Raw genomic sequence first — 14,660 nt, forward strand, 5'->3', positions numbered from 1 at the left:
AGGTACATTATTGCTACAATCAATTATGCTGTAAATTCTATTTAATTATGCAGTACATTGTGGGACGGAATCTAAAGCGTTACCAAACTTTTATGAAAAGAGCATTTCAGATGTTCTTTTTTACAGAAAAAAAAGAATTTTTGTGTGAACAAAGCGACTAGCTTTGGTGTTTAGCTAAGCAAGGCTAAAATAAAAATGCCATTTTACGCAACAATCCCGTTCCATGCTCTTTATTACTCACAGGAAAAGTTAAGTGTCTATTCGTGTCTTTTCATTGAAGTATTATGTTAGTATGCGTAGTATGCAAAAACTTAATAAAAAATTATGACTTTATTCAACAATTTCTTGTCTTCCATGTCAGTCTGCGACATGATGCAATAACATTTCATTTTGTTTTATTATACTTGCCACCAATACCTTTATAAACCTTCCAGTCAATACAATGTTTTATTTTTTTTCATTTTTTTCTCAAAAATGTTTTTTTGTCTGTGGTAACTGTTCATGTTTTTATACTATCTAGCTAATGCATTTATTGTTATCATGGTTAAAATAAACATTGACACTTGACCATCCATACCTTTGGAGTACTTCACATCCTTTGTCTTTGATGCCACACATTTGTTTCTTTATTGACCCTTCGGTGACTGAAATAAACCCATTCATTTACAAACGTCTCAATGGCAACGGTAAAACCACGGCACCCATGGCGTGTGAAATGGACCAAGCAGGACATACATCTATATTTGGGAGCATCACATATTAGAGGAGACATTCACAGTTGGCCAGAAAGGTTTAATGAGCCGGTTAATGATGGAAGAGCCACCGATATTCCACAGTGTAGGTACCTATCCATTAGACGTATGATTACACTTTCCAAAAATGTGAAAGTCTCTCAGGGGGTTGGGGAAAATTACATCATGGCTTTTGAATACACATAAAGCCCTTGTTAAGGGTGTTTGGTGGGGAGATACAGTGTTCACGCAAGAGACGACATAACAGCAGCACTTTCATATCACACAGGAGATTCAATGTCATTCAGGGTCATCTAAATAAGAGAACTCTTGTTTTATTTATTTAATCTGAAATGGCCCGTTGCTTGATGCTGAGTCACCATTTTACAAGACAAAGCAAAAACTGAAAACATCTACTGAACATAAATACTGTTTCATTTAGAAGTGGTTTACTCTGCATGCACACTTTTCAGTAGAGATGCTCCGATACCGTTTTTTTAAAGGCGTAAGAGTACCGATACCAATACTAATGCCTGTATCTGTATCTTTGTTTTGGAGAGGTGGCATTTTTCCGAGCACAACACACTGAAACTAATAACTCTGTCTCAAAACACAATATGAAAAAATACTATTTTATGTGCTTGTCACAAACTTTCAAAGGAAAATTTCAGTCAGCTCTGTCAGGTGTGTCATGTGAGGTATCGGTATTTGGTATCGATGCATTATTACGAGTATGAGTACATGAGTTTGGGATTGGGCCGAGATTGGTATCACTTCATCCCTAGTCTCAAAATAGTTTTTCATCTTTAGAGTTTTAGCTTAAGAGTTTTTATCACAACAATTTCCTTTATTTCACTCAATGGTCTTGGTTAAGTAGTCTTTGCAAAGATTTAATTAAAATTGCCACAGTACGAATTCATTTGAATTGTTCAATTTATAAATACAACTACACTTTTATTTTAGCCACTCATTTAATATGCTGTCATCAGTGGTGTAAAGTATTGCAGTAAATGTAATGAGTTACTGTACTTAAGTATCTTTTTGGCCACTTTGTAGATATACTGAGTATTAAAGATATTAGCAACTTTTACTCTCTACTTGACTACATTTTTGAATAAGTAAATGTAGTCTTTACTCCACTACTGTTGTAATGACTAATGTAATTAAAGTTTACATTTTGCATGGCACCTATCTTATTCTGCAGCAGGCAATTTCTGCTACAAAAGAATCAGTGTTGCCATTTACAGGACATTGAAGGTACAAGCATGTCCAGTGTAAAACGGCTTTGACTTTCATAATTGTTTACTTAACATTATTATATTTATCTGTTTAACCGAAGAGATCTTTTTGAAAGATATTGGTTTCCTTACGAGCACTTGTGCTTAACTGAGACTTGTGTAATAGAAGTAGGCTATGGTTTCAACCTTTATTTGTTGCGATTTTGAGGTGTTCAGTTTGATGCAATTGCTCTCCTCACGAATCAACTGTTTCTTGATTTTCACTGACAAGTGTTGCAGACTAGTGCTGCTTAGAGCCAACATTCAATATGAGTAAAATTCCTCAAATACTGTAAAAATCTGATTTATCAGATTCAACTTTTACTCAAATCATTTAAGAATTTGTGACTTGTAATGGAGTCATTTTCACAGCAAAGTATCTGTACTTTCACTCAAATATGGTTTTCAGGTACTCTTTATCTCTGGGCGTCATTTGGTTATGGCAGGGGCTGGCGACTGCGATTCCTTGGCTGTCTGGCCAGGTCAATTCAAAGTAACATTTTTTTACAGTATTTATTGCAGGACCATGGGCATGGATTTGGAAGCATGGAAAATGTAGGTGGATCTTCCCCCAGAAAAGGTGTAAAATCAGAGCCACTTTATCAGGAGCTTCAGTGGTGCGATACAGAAGACACGCAAGAAATGATTTTGACACTGCTGGAGAGCGGGTTTGAGTCCATCGAACTCACATCTCTAAATTTTCACATCACGTATCAGATCCGTTTCCATTTGTTTTTAGACGATATGATGTTTTAAGCTTTATTACATGTGAGGATGGCTGCTGCAGTAGCAGCATGTATAATAGGGTCAGAAATTTAATATATGTGAGACAGTCATGTGCAGGTAGAGTAATAAGATTGGATGACCTCTCGAGAGGTGAATACGCCACAGGCTGTTTTCATACAATATCACACATATTATTTATTTTACACAACTTAAAAGTTTCTCTTAGAAAAATTATTTGAATCAACATGTATTTTAGGAAGGGGGTCCTCACAAACGACGAATCATATTTGGGGGTCCCACACAGGGGCGATTCTAGGTTTTCAATATTAGGGGGGCTCAGCCTCCAATGAGGATATATATATATATATAGAGAAAGCCACACTCTAATCACCACATATTGTATACGTTACTAAAATAAATAATTAAGAAAGAATATGCAGAAAAGCATAAATACAAGTTATTGTTATTCAAATGAATATCACATTAATCGGTCAATCTGCAACATTTATATTTCAAAGTGACAACAACAGTCACAAATCCATGAAATAAATGTCACAATCAACTGCTGAATCATTATTTAGTAAGAATAACTTAATATGTTTCCCTGCCATTCATTCTGTTTGGCACTAGCGCTGTCACTCCCTCTGCATGACTGCGTGTTCATCTGTTACCTCCACAATATGTTTTCAATTAATGATAAAAATACTGAAGCGTCTGAAAAACGACATAGAGCTTCTGTACACTTTTATTTCCTCAGAACTCAGAACAATGAATAACACTGCCGCACCAGCTGAACTACAGTAACTCTTATCTGCCCGTCCTCTTTCCAGAGCTGTCAAAACTACCGTCAACTCTCTATAATTGTAGCACATCATCATTAATGACACTTTCTGTGCACTACAATATCATCTTGATCGTGGAAGTATGCCGTCATTGGTGTTTAGTGCTTTCATTTTGCTTGAGGTAAAGTTAACAAATAGTTAACGAGGGGTGAACGCACATAAAACTTTTAAACAGTGAATGGGAAAGGGTCTTGTATCGCTTCCACATCATATTAAGATACATTTATAACAAAGAATGGCAAAAATGCAGATGTCATGTTAATGAACACACCTTGTAAAGTTACTCTGCTAATGACGTTAACTCCAATGTGCTACTGTGTGAACTGAAGAATGCGCTAAATAACGCAGCCTAACGACGTTTTCATAATAAGAGTTTTAAAGGGGGCTATAAAGCGATCTTGAATTCTTGTACAGATTACATGACACGCAATATTTTAGGGGGGCTGAGCTAGAACTTTAGGGGGGCTTTAGCTCCCCTAAAAAGGGCCTAGCAACGCCACTGGTCCCACACATTGAAAACCAGTCAAATGAGCTAAATTATATTAACCTGAAATAAAAAATCCACTTGCATTTCACTTGAAAAAAACTACATGTAGCTTAGCCAATTTCAACTTCATTCCATAAATCAGTTAAGTATAATTTCAAGTGATGTACAAAGAACATTTGATTTAACTTGAAGCAAAGCATTCACATTAGGTAGAATATTTTTACACTGTATGACAGGATGAAATAAAGTGTTTCTGATACTGTAAATGAATGATCCAGCACATTGAATGATTCTAGACTTTGAAGGAATGTCCTACTAGTCAGTCCGCCACTGGTGTTCGCTCTGTGCTGTGAGATGGATTTAATGAGATGAAATGAGTTAAATGTATTTGAGAATCTTACACTCTTATTAAAAGGTGAAAGGAAGCATAAACTCACTTCTCAGATTAAAATAATAATATGTTTCGACAACAGGTGTGCTAGAAAAAAATAGAAATAAAGAAACATAAAGTAAGAAACTTTAACTTTGTCAGGTTGTCAGTGATCATCAAAAACTATTTTTACACATAGTGTTAACAAGAGTATAGCAATCTTTTCACAAGAGATGCAGAATTGTATGAGTAATCTCACATTTTTTTTCTTATATACTGTCATTCACACCCTGTAACTCCAAAATTCATTTGTATGTCTGTGTTCTTTAGAAAGAAAGTCATACGAGAAATGAGGGTGAGTAAATAATCATTTATATTTAAGAATTTATGGCACCCATGTTGGCCAATCAAATTTTAAAGAGCATGTTCCTGGTGATCCCATTTTTCAACCTTCAATCAGTGTGTATTGTTGCTGTTAGAGCACAAATAATACCTGCAAAATGATAAAGCTCAAAGTTCAGGTCCAAGCGAGAAATTGTCTTTATTAGAATTCGCTTTTCAAGGACTAGAGAACGGCTGGATCGCTCTACAGTCCACTACTTCACAGGTACATGATGTCACCATTTCCGAGTGCTTTTAATAACCTCCCCCCACAGGAATATGCCAAAAAAGAGGCAAGGTCTTCCTTAGAGAAGTGGAAGAGCCGCTGGAGTAGTGTTCGGTTATCAGAGATTGTAAACATTTGACTGAGCCACGCGGTACACTACTTTCACTTTCATTACAGCCCTACAGCTGTCATGAGAATTCCGCTACTCACATTCTAAGATAACCAAATAACAGCTTCCATGACTTTAACATTGGCTGTGAAAGCTCTTCTGTGTAATACATTGATATTGTGTGTGTATGCGCATACGCCTTTAACACTTCTATGAAACGTCCATTGAAGTCCTGCTTGCAAATTTCTGCATGTCAATCTGCTTTTTTTATTATACAACTCGGGTCCATTATAAAAAAGCAAAACTAACGCTTCTGGCATTATTGTTAATTAATATACGTAACCGGTCTGACGCCATTCGGTCCGGTGTCATTCCCCATGGAAAATAAATTGCGATCTCTAACAAAGATTGACGTTTGCACATGCAGTAATAGACCTCCGTTACACTTCGATCAATCCGCATGTGTTTAACTGATAAAGTGAAGTTGACTCCATTGTTACTGTTTAATTGCTAAATCCAAAGTTTATGAATACCCATGAGAGGGGCACCGACCAATCACAACAGCCTAAGAAGCGGAAGCCAATCACAAAGGGTTTCAATATGAGGGACTTTATATAGACCGGAAGAAATCCAGTCGTTTTGTTAGAAGAGGGACAGCAATGAGCAATAGACTTAAAATATGTGAAATATATAAAGCATTTTTTGAAATTAGAAACATGAACATCTATTGTTAAACACGTAAAAAACATAATCAAAGCCTCTAAAACAGCCAAAGACTGGGTCCTTTAAGCAACCCGCCTGAAAAGCTCTTACTCTTAAAAGTAACTCAACGTACATTTAAATTAAAATATTGAGTAAACAAACTCATACAGTACAGTGCAAAAGTGTAAAACTTTCTGATTGACAGATGTTCCAATTTTGTAGAAAAAATGGCCAAGCTTTTTGTCGGTTTTGGTCAGTGGTGCTGCAATGATGGTCACCAGTACGTGAGTCACACGCATTGTCCCCATAACCTCCCCCAACATCAAATTTTCATGTCAGTTTCACTGCAGGAAACACAGTAATTGGCTGCAGGTCCAAGAGACACTTTGACGGTTGATCATTGGCTGTAACAGCTGTCATTGAGCCTGGCTGACTGTGATGACAGTAACCTGTGATATCCCGTTCAAACAGGGCCATTGAGGAGACAGAAAAGATGGGCCATTACATGCTATATTAACTGAACAAGTGTGTTGATTACTGAAGGAGTCGGGCCGACAGACCAACAGACTGTGCAGTAGTGTTTTTGAATCCTGCCTCCTAATACTGCGATCCAGCTGTTTCTGTCAGAACACTGCTGTTAAAAAATACATGCAGGTGTGAGAAATCCATTATTGCAATGAAGGAGGAGAGGTTACGACCCTCTCCGCATCCAACAGTGTAGTTACATGGGACAATCTACAAGAAACCTACATTTACTGTGACAGGGCCTGACACTTTAGTGTATCCTCCTCAACACAAGCTTAAAATCATACAATTCAATGACATAACTCATTCATGATCAGTGTCAAATGATGTCATTACCTCTGAGTCAAACCAAAGGCGTATTGCAAATGTTTTATTTTGTGTTTTATGTAAACTTGACAGGACTGACCAAAAACATGGGGACGATTGTAAAATAGTATTAACTTGTAGAATATAAGTATAATTTTATGTTTTTAATCCAATTAGAAGAATGACCTAAACTACATTTCGTTACACTGTACCTGTATATGTGTAATGACAATAAAGTTGAATCTAATCTAATCTGATCATAATCTAAATTTGCTACTGATTGAGTTTTTTTCTAAAAAATTTTTTTGCAACTATGAAAGCATAGTTGTCATGAACCATGGGGCAGAACCATGAAAGCTTTCATGGTTCTGCCCCATCATGTCATGTTTCTCTTCATCTAATGGCAGGATCATGACAGAGCCTCGTATTTTGTGTGGAGAATGGCAATTATAATTATGGTTCTTATGGCCTTCCATACACTCTCTCCGGTCTCGTCTTTGTACCCACCCCCTCGTCAGAGGCGGAGCCAGAGGGGTGTCCTGGGAGAACCTCAAATTTTATCGGGCAGTTTAATGATGATTGACATCTCATTTCACCACTTACTGATAAAGCGTCCGGTGCCGCGCGCAGCTTTCAAATTAATCAAGGACAAAAGTGATGCGAGTAACAGAAGAAAAATGAAATTTCGCATACAAGGTTAGTTTTAAGACTAGGCATCGGGATTTTGTTTGCGGAAATCATTTTGAAAGTGAAGTCGCTGTATGAGTAAACATGAATGTTGGCGCTAGACGGGTTAATCAGACAAGAGAGATCGGTACCCGATTTAGCCTAAATATTGTGTTTTGTGTCTTTACATTTGTGCTAGTTATATACACATAAACAGTGCAGTGCCAATACATTACACTATTTGCCTGTTTACCTAATGTAGGCTAACGTCAGCTACAGCCACCACCAGTGTTTAAATGTTAAGCTAACTTTGAAATTCTTAAACTATTTATCTGGTTGTGATACTCAAAAGAGAACCTCAATTGCAAATAGCCTGTTTACATATCATAAAGGGCTAATAAAATACAACTAAGTTACTCCACAGTACGGCCAGCCATGTAACGAATCTAGTTGTGTGTTACGAGATAGAGACTTTGACAATTCATAGTATGTAAATGCTTAAATCTAATCTTTCATTTTAGCACATACATGATGTGCCATATAAGAGGAACCAGTCTTATGCTTTCATATACATATACGGTGCCTTACAGCCGTTGCATATTACATACCCAGCACTTGATTTATCCTTGACTTCGCTAAAACGCTCCCAAACGGTACTTTTCTTTCCTACCTTTTGGTTTGTTTTTGTTTCTCCCTTTTTAAATTTCTCTCTGATCTGTTTTGCCCCCATATCTGCTTTAAGAAATATACCGTCCTCTACCTCCACCACGCACGCATTTCTTTTAAATTACTGCCATTTAGCGCCTGCTTTAAAATGCATTTAAAACAAATTCGTATTTTTTGAGAAATTCTGTTAATATTGTATATGATATCATCCAACCTCAATTAATCAGAATGTATTTTTTTATTACCCGACACACCCATCCCGTGGATCATCCGCAGCGCCGGCGGATTTAACCGCCATCCGCGCATCACTATTACACACTGACTTTCTATCATGGTCTATGGACCCCCTGAAGTTGCCTTGGCCACCCCCAGAACACCCCATGTGAAAAACTCTAGCTCCTCCACTGCCCCTCGTTTCCTGATTATTGAATGTCAATGATTTCATGCCCTCCACCTGTTCCCCTCTTGATTTGATCCCTTTTTAATGCATCTGTGTTTTCTGTTCTGTGCTGGATCATTTCGATTCATGTGGGAGAGATCTTGTCTTGTCATTGTAGTCTAGTCTTTTGTAATATATGGTAATTGGTTATTTTTAGTCCTGTCTAGTTTAGTTAGTTCTTGTCCCGATTTTATGTCATGTTCTACCCTTGTGCTTATTTTACCCTCTCGTGGGCTTTTGTTTTGTCTTTATTGTTTATTAAAGTCTTGTTAAGCCCTTACCCGCTGTCTGCGCCTGTACCATGACAGAAAGCTGTTGGTCCAATTTGGCTTTGGACAAGGAAAGGATTTGTGATTTTCAAAAGGGTTTTAAATAAAGATAAACATATAACCTGATAAATGACATATTCAGAACAACTCACAGAAATCAAACATTACTCAGTTTTGGCTAGTTTTGGGATGCAATACATTTTGGATGACATATTCACTGTAACAGGACATATAATATAAGTTTCTGGTAGAATGTCACACATAACGTGTGTTAAAGGGGTGCTGTAATGATGTGTCATGCATTCTGTCTTCTTTAACATGTTAAATGTGCTGTCTTCTCAAGCTTAACATGGTCAACTTGTCAAAAAACGAGTCGGGCATATTACGCAGTATTTTCCCAGCGATCGTACAAGTTTTTTTCGAACATGTAAAACTGTTTTGTAACAATTTTTCTTAAACCCGTATTGGACAATTCTTCCGGAAAAAACACGGGGCAGCATGGAGAGTCCGAGAAGGAGCATGCGGAGACGTCACTTTCACTTGTGTGCAGGAGAGAGAGAGAGAGAGAGAGAGAGCATATGTTCGCGAAGTTCAGGTGTTTGTTTGTTCACTGCATTTGGGTGATGAATGTTATATAAACGGTGGATAAAACGCTGGATGTGGAGATCGTTTGAAACTGATATATGGAGCCGTCTTAGCGCTAAAAGACGCTGGACATGAACCGCATGAGGTGACTGAAACTGATGGCTGTGTTTTGTTGACAATGTGCTTTAGTTCAGCCTCCCCCCACACGTGCCGTATGGTTTCAAAAGTAATCGTACAGCTGTATCTATCTTTTATAAATGCGATCAACAAAATACTCTCCGAAGATATGACGTTTGCAATACTACTCTATAGGTACTCAAGATTAACATGAGATTGGCATAAAACCCTGTGTGTTACGCCCGCTTTAAGTTATTCATTTATCAGCAATAGGCTATTTTTGCATGTGGTTCAATGTGCCAAGATATCAAAGTCTAGAAAGAAAAGGTCAAACATTTGAATATTACATTTAATATACTATTCACTTATTTTAGAGATCAGTGCTTGCAGAAGAACAAACAATATCAAAAAGAGGAAGAAAACCTATGTTATTAAGTAGGAGCCTTTCCTCATTTTTGTAAGATGCTCTGGAGAAAAGCGTATGCCAAACGCCTGAAGCTTAATGTTGTTTTGCAACCTCTGAGCAATCTTCTTTTGGACATTTTCCCCGTACAGTGCACAGTACCATGTGCATACCATGGTGGGTTAATGTAGTAATCAGGTATATAAAAGTGATGTCATTGTTCCACTAAAACACTTAATAATAGACATGTTGAAACTTTCCTATCATAAAAGGAAAAAGCTTTCAGGGCAAGCTGAATCTCATTTTAACATTAGACAGATTTGGACAGATGTTCTTTTGGTTTCCACACAGAAAAGTTTTCTTTTTTTTTTTCTTGGCATGTCTGGTTTCATTTGCCTGAAGCGTAGTTTAAGCACTTGGTAATCCGGTTACCCAGGATCCTCTTGTGCTAATGGACACAGTGATTTATGTTAATAGCAGGAGTGTAAAACAGACCAATGACTGGTGTGTGTGTGTGTGTGTAATGCTTTAGAAATTATAGAAATGTTTGAGATTCAATCAGACTATATTCGATCAGGTCAGGTAACATTAACCGCTTTAAAGAAGGAAGATTGCCTTCATCTAACAGCTCCAATAATTACAGAAATCACGTTCGACACGTCAAACCATGTTAAATTCTATTTGTATAATTATAACTGTGTATTATGTTATATATTATGAAGATGGAATTAGACATGTCATGGTTCATTATTGGGTTGAGACGAAATTTTGAGGTTTTCTATTAAATTATATTTTATTATTCAATTTTATAAATAAATGGGTCATTCCAATGCTAGATCTCAATAATAACAAAAAATAAACAGAAATTCCTCTGTGCCAAATATATACTGACACATTGCCTATAAAGATATGCTGGCTTTAAAGCTATAATGAACTTCTTTATTATTCGGAATATTTCATCATATTCAAAATTCATCATTTCCCCATTCAACACATGACAGAAAACACAATAATGATGAATGACATCTGAGGGTTATTTAAAAGAACAATAATGGCAAATTATTCACATATAAAGGGTTTTTTATAAACCTTAAGTGTAGCAGCAGCCGTTTTCCTCAATATAAAGAAAGGTTCAATAACCCTATACACACTAAATGACTATTCTTTGAATGTGATTTAAGCTAATTACTTTGTCAATAAGAACAGATGGCTGTGAGACGTTCTCTGCCACTCAACTCCTTATGTTGTTATTTCTGTACATTCAATTAAATTGCACATTTTTTAGAGTATGAGATTATATGCAGTGCAGGTCTGTGGATGAGAATGAGTCATTGATTTAAAATAGATTAGAACAGATATGTTGAGTTTTAAGGTACAGTATATTTATTATTTTTGAGTCTATGTTCAATTACCTTTATTTGTTTTAATACTATTTAAAAATGATAAGTTAGTTTACCCCGCCATTTTGCGGCAAAACGCAAACCACACATAAGCTTATTGGTGGAGAGGAGACAGATAGTACTTATAGGGTGCTTTTCAATTCTTATTTGTGTATCCTCGTTTCCTTTTCTCATTTCCTTTCTTCGCATCTTAGCTCCACCCCTTCACAATGCGAGGAAAGGGAGCGAGGAAAAGAAGCGAGGACGGAGGAATTAAAAGAAGTGAAATGGCAAATCCTTGCTCCCTTTAGCGTCACTTCAAAGCGTTGTCAATTAAAGATGACTGTACACATTGCACATTGCAAATATAAAAAAATAAAGTTAAATACATACTTTAGGCAGATTTCACAATCCCCACAACAATAAAATACGTTGAAGACTTGCTTAAAAATGGTCAGAAACTTATATAAGGTATGTCAAATAATGTTATACATAAATATTAACTATATAATTATATATAAACTATTTGAATATTAACCATACTGGCTGAAATACATTTACAAAAAAGTGTAATTATAAAATATATCCATGTTTGAATATGATCTAAAGATGTCACGATGTGCAGGGGTAGGAGTATAATACGTGTCAGGTTTTATGGATAAAACACTTCCGCAAAGCCTCCTCGATCCTCGCCTCCTCCCGGTGCAGTTAGAGAATTGAGACGTCTTTAAAGATGGCTGTCCCCAATCTGTTTTCCGGGTCATAGGATGGAGGACGGAGGAGCGAGGAAATGAGGAGGCATATTGAGAAGCACCCATGGGGATTATTAAGAGGCCATGATGTATAGAGGCAAACTTGGCCAGGATGCTGGAATGATTTGGTTTTTTTTATGAAAACAGAGAGTCAGGACCTCGGTTTAATGTCTCATCCAAAGGATGGTGCTTTTTACAGCATAGTGTCCCCGTCCCTATAATGGGGCAAATTTAGGACCTACAAAGACCGAGTTTTTTCCAGCAGGTCTCCCATCCAGGTATTGACCATGCTCAGCCCAGCTTAGCTCCTGTGGGTAGTCAGTCTTGTGCTACAGTGTGATATGGCTGCTGGCTAATAGGTCTATATAAATATTTAGGTCTACGTTATAATTTCAATGAACATAAATATTTGAATAGTTTTAGCGTTAGTTAACTATAACAATTCTTCTAAGTGCAGCTTAAGTTTTAATTACTAACAACAATTTGCAGTTCATGAACAGATTCAGGCACAGATGGCCTGACATTATACATCTTGCTACTTAAGGAACCTTTGGGATAAATCAACATTGCGTTACAACCATACCAAACCAGGCAAAAATACACACTCACTCCCCAAACAGTTCATATTTAAGAGTTTAGAGCTCATCCAAACACAAACACTTGACTGTCCTGGTAATGATCAGTCTAGACAGAAGATTTTAAACAATAACACCAAAAATAAGGGGAGCAAACAAGCCTTGTTTGTCATTTAAATAGACTATCCCTGTCTGTCAATCTAACATGAGACTCTGTCATGCCATGGTGTAATTCTATGCTTTCAGGGCATTTGAGATTGAAAAATACATGTGCGAAGACATGTTTATTTGGGTTCATCATACAACATTGCGGGATAGATCTCTGGAGTTCTTGGTTTCGGTATCTATGCCCTTAGGCAACATGCCACCAGAAAGCAACACCGGCTTTAATAACCTCACTGCGCTGAACCATGAAAAACTAACTAGATTATCAGCACTTGTGGGCTCTGTTCCAAATCCTAGCAAACTGCCTAGGCAGCACCAGTCACACCCCAAAAATGAAGTATGTTCCAAAATGTTGGCAACGAGATTACAGTGTCTTCTTAGATAAATCCTTTAGGCCAAATTCTAGTACTGCTGAAATGAGTTGCGAGTTAATGTGTCTTTAGAGCATTTTACAACAGTCACATGAATTTGCATAATAGTTAGGACTCTTTCTGCTCACTTGATAAATAAGATCCAAAGGTTTAGCTGATGTGACTTTCTATAAAATACAAGGAATTTAATGTGATGAATAGCAGGAGAAAAGCTTTCCTTCCCGTGCAATTGAAGCAATTTCATGACAATTTTCTAAAATGCAATGTAGGAGGAAATTTTGACAGGAAATTCAGCCTGGCGCTCTGAATGGGAAAGCTTGGCCGAAAGAGGTTGACTTTTATTTAAATGGCTGCCAAACAGGGCAGCAGGTAGCTAAAATGCCTCACTTAAATTCATTAGCTATTGTCTCATAAAGTGAGCAATTGTTAAAAGTTCTGCTTCTCCATCCTGTTCGCATTTAAAGCAATTATAATGAACAACTGAATGTTAACAGGCTCATTAGATAGAGGAAGTCTACACAAATGCCTCATTTCCATACGGGGCCTTTGCCATGGTCTGACAACAGACGGGGCCACAGAGAGACACAATCGGGTTCTTTAGCGTCTCTGACATCCCCGCTCTTCAAAAGTGACGCTTGAAACCTTCTTCCAGCTTTAATCCAAATTACTCATTCCCGAGGGAGACAGGTCCTGCTACCAGAAATCCATTAAAGCTGAACTGCGACGGGTCACATATAAACCTTTGACATCATTGCCGGAAAGCCACCGCTTGCTGTCGTGTCTTTTGTAAGTGTTGGCGTATTTGTAACTAGTTAAGCAATGAATCACTGAGATGAGAGATCTTTTCAAACCAATACTGTATAGGAAGACAATGCAGAAATAAAAATTGTAATGATTTTAATTCATCTGTTTTTTGAGCAATGCATTGATGCAGTTAAAACATCTCTCACATAAAAACAAAGCACAATTTTTTTTTTAAATATAAAAAAAAAGCTTTTGTATGGACTGTTCACTGTAACCACAAGTTCATTACATAAGTAAATGACATAATGTTCTCAATGCTGACTTGTCAAAACAGAATCTACCCTCATGATAATTAGAGTATATAATAATAGCCTCATTATTTTCTTCTGAAGAGCATGAAAGAAGATATTTAAAAGAATTTTGAATGGCCACAGGCATCAGTTGGTTTGAAATCCAACCTGATCGCACCCAATTGCGTATAAATAACACGCTTTTGCATTATCGTCTAATACGTACGCCAAATTGCGATTTTGCGTGCATATGATATGCCAATGAGTGCTTGTACCTGGGTGGAGAGCAGCCATTTTAAAACGTACATGAAGAGGAAACACTGAAATAATTAAAATAATAAGGTTAGGTTTAGGGTTTGGGTTAGGGGACAGGGTAATGAGACAAATTGCTGTTTAATATGCAAACGCGCTAATTGGCGTATCATGTGCACGCAAACAAAGGCGTATTTATGCACGCAAAATCGCAATTTGGCGTCCTTATTATACGATAATGCACAGCGCGTGTTATTTATACGCAATTGGTGCGAATGGGCTGTGAAATCACAGAATGATAAGTA

This window comes from Triplophysa dalaica, chromosome 14 (assembly GCF_015846415.1).
Source record: "Triplophysa dalaica isolate WHDGS20190420 chromosome 14, ASM1584641v1, whole genome shotgun sequence".
In the NCBI taxonomy this organism is placed as follows: Eukaryota; Metazoa; Chordata; class Actinopteri; order Cypriniformes; family Nemacheilidae; genus Triplophysa; species Triplophysa dalaica.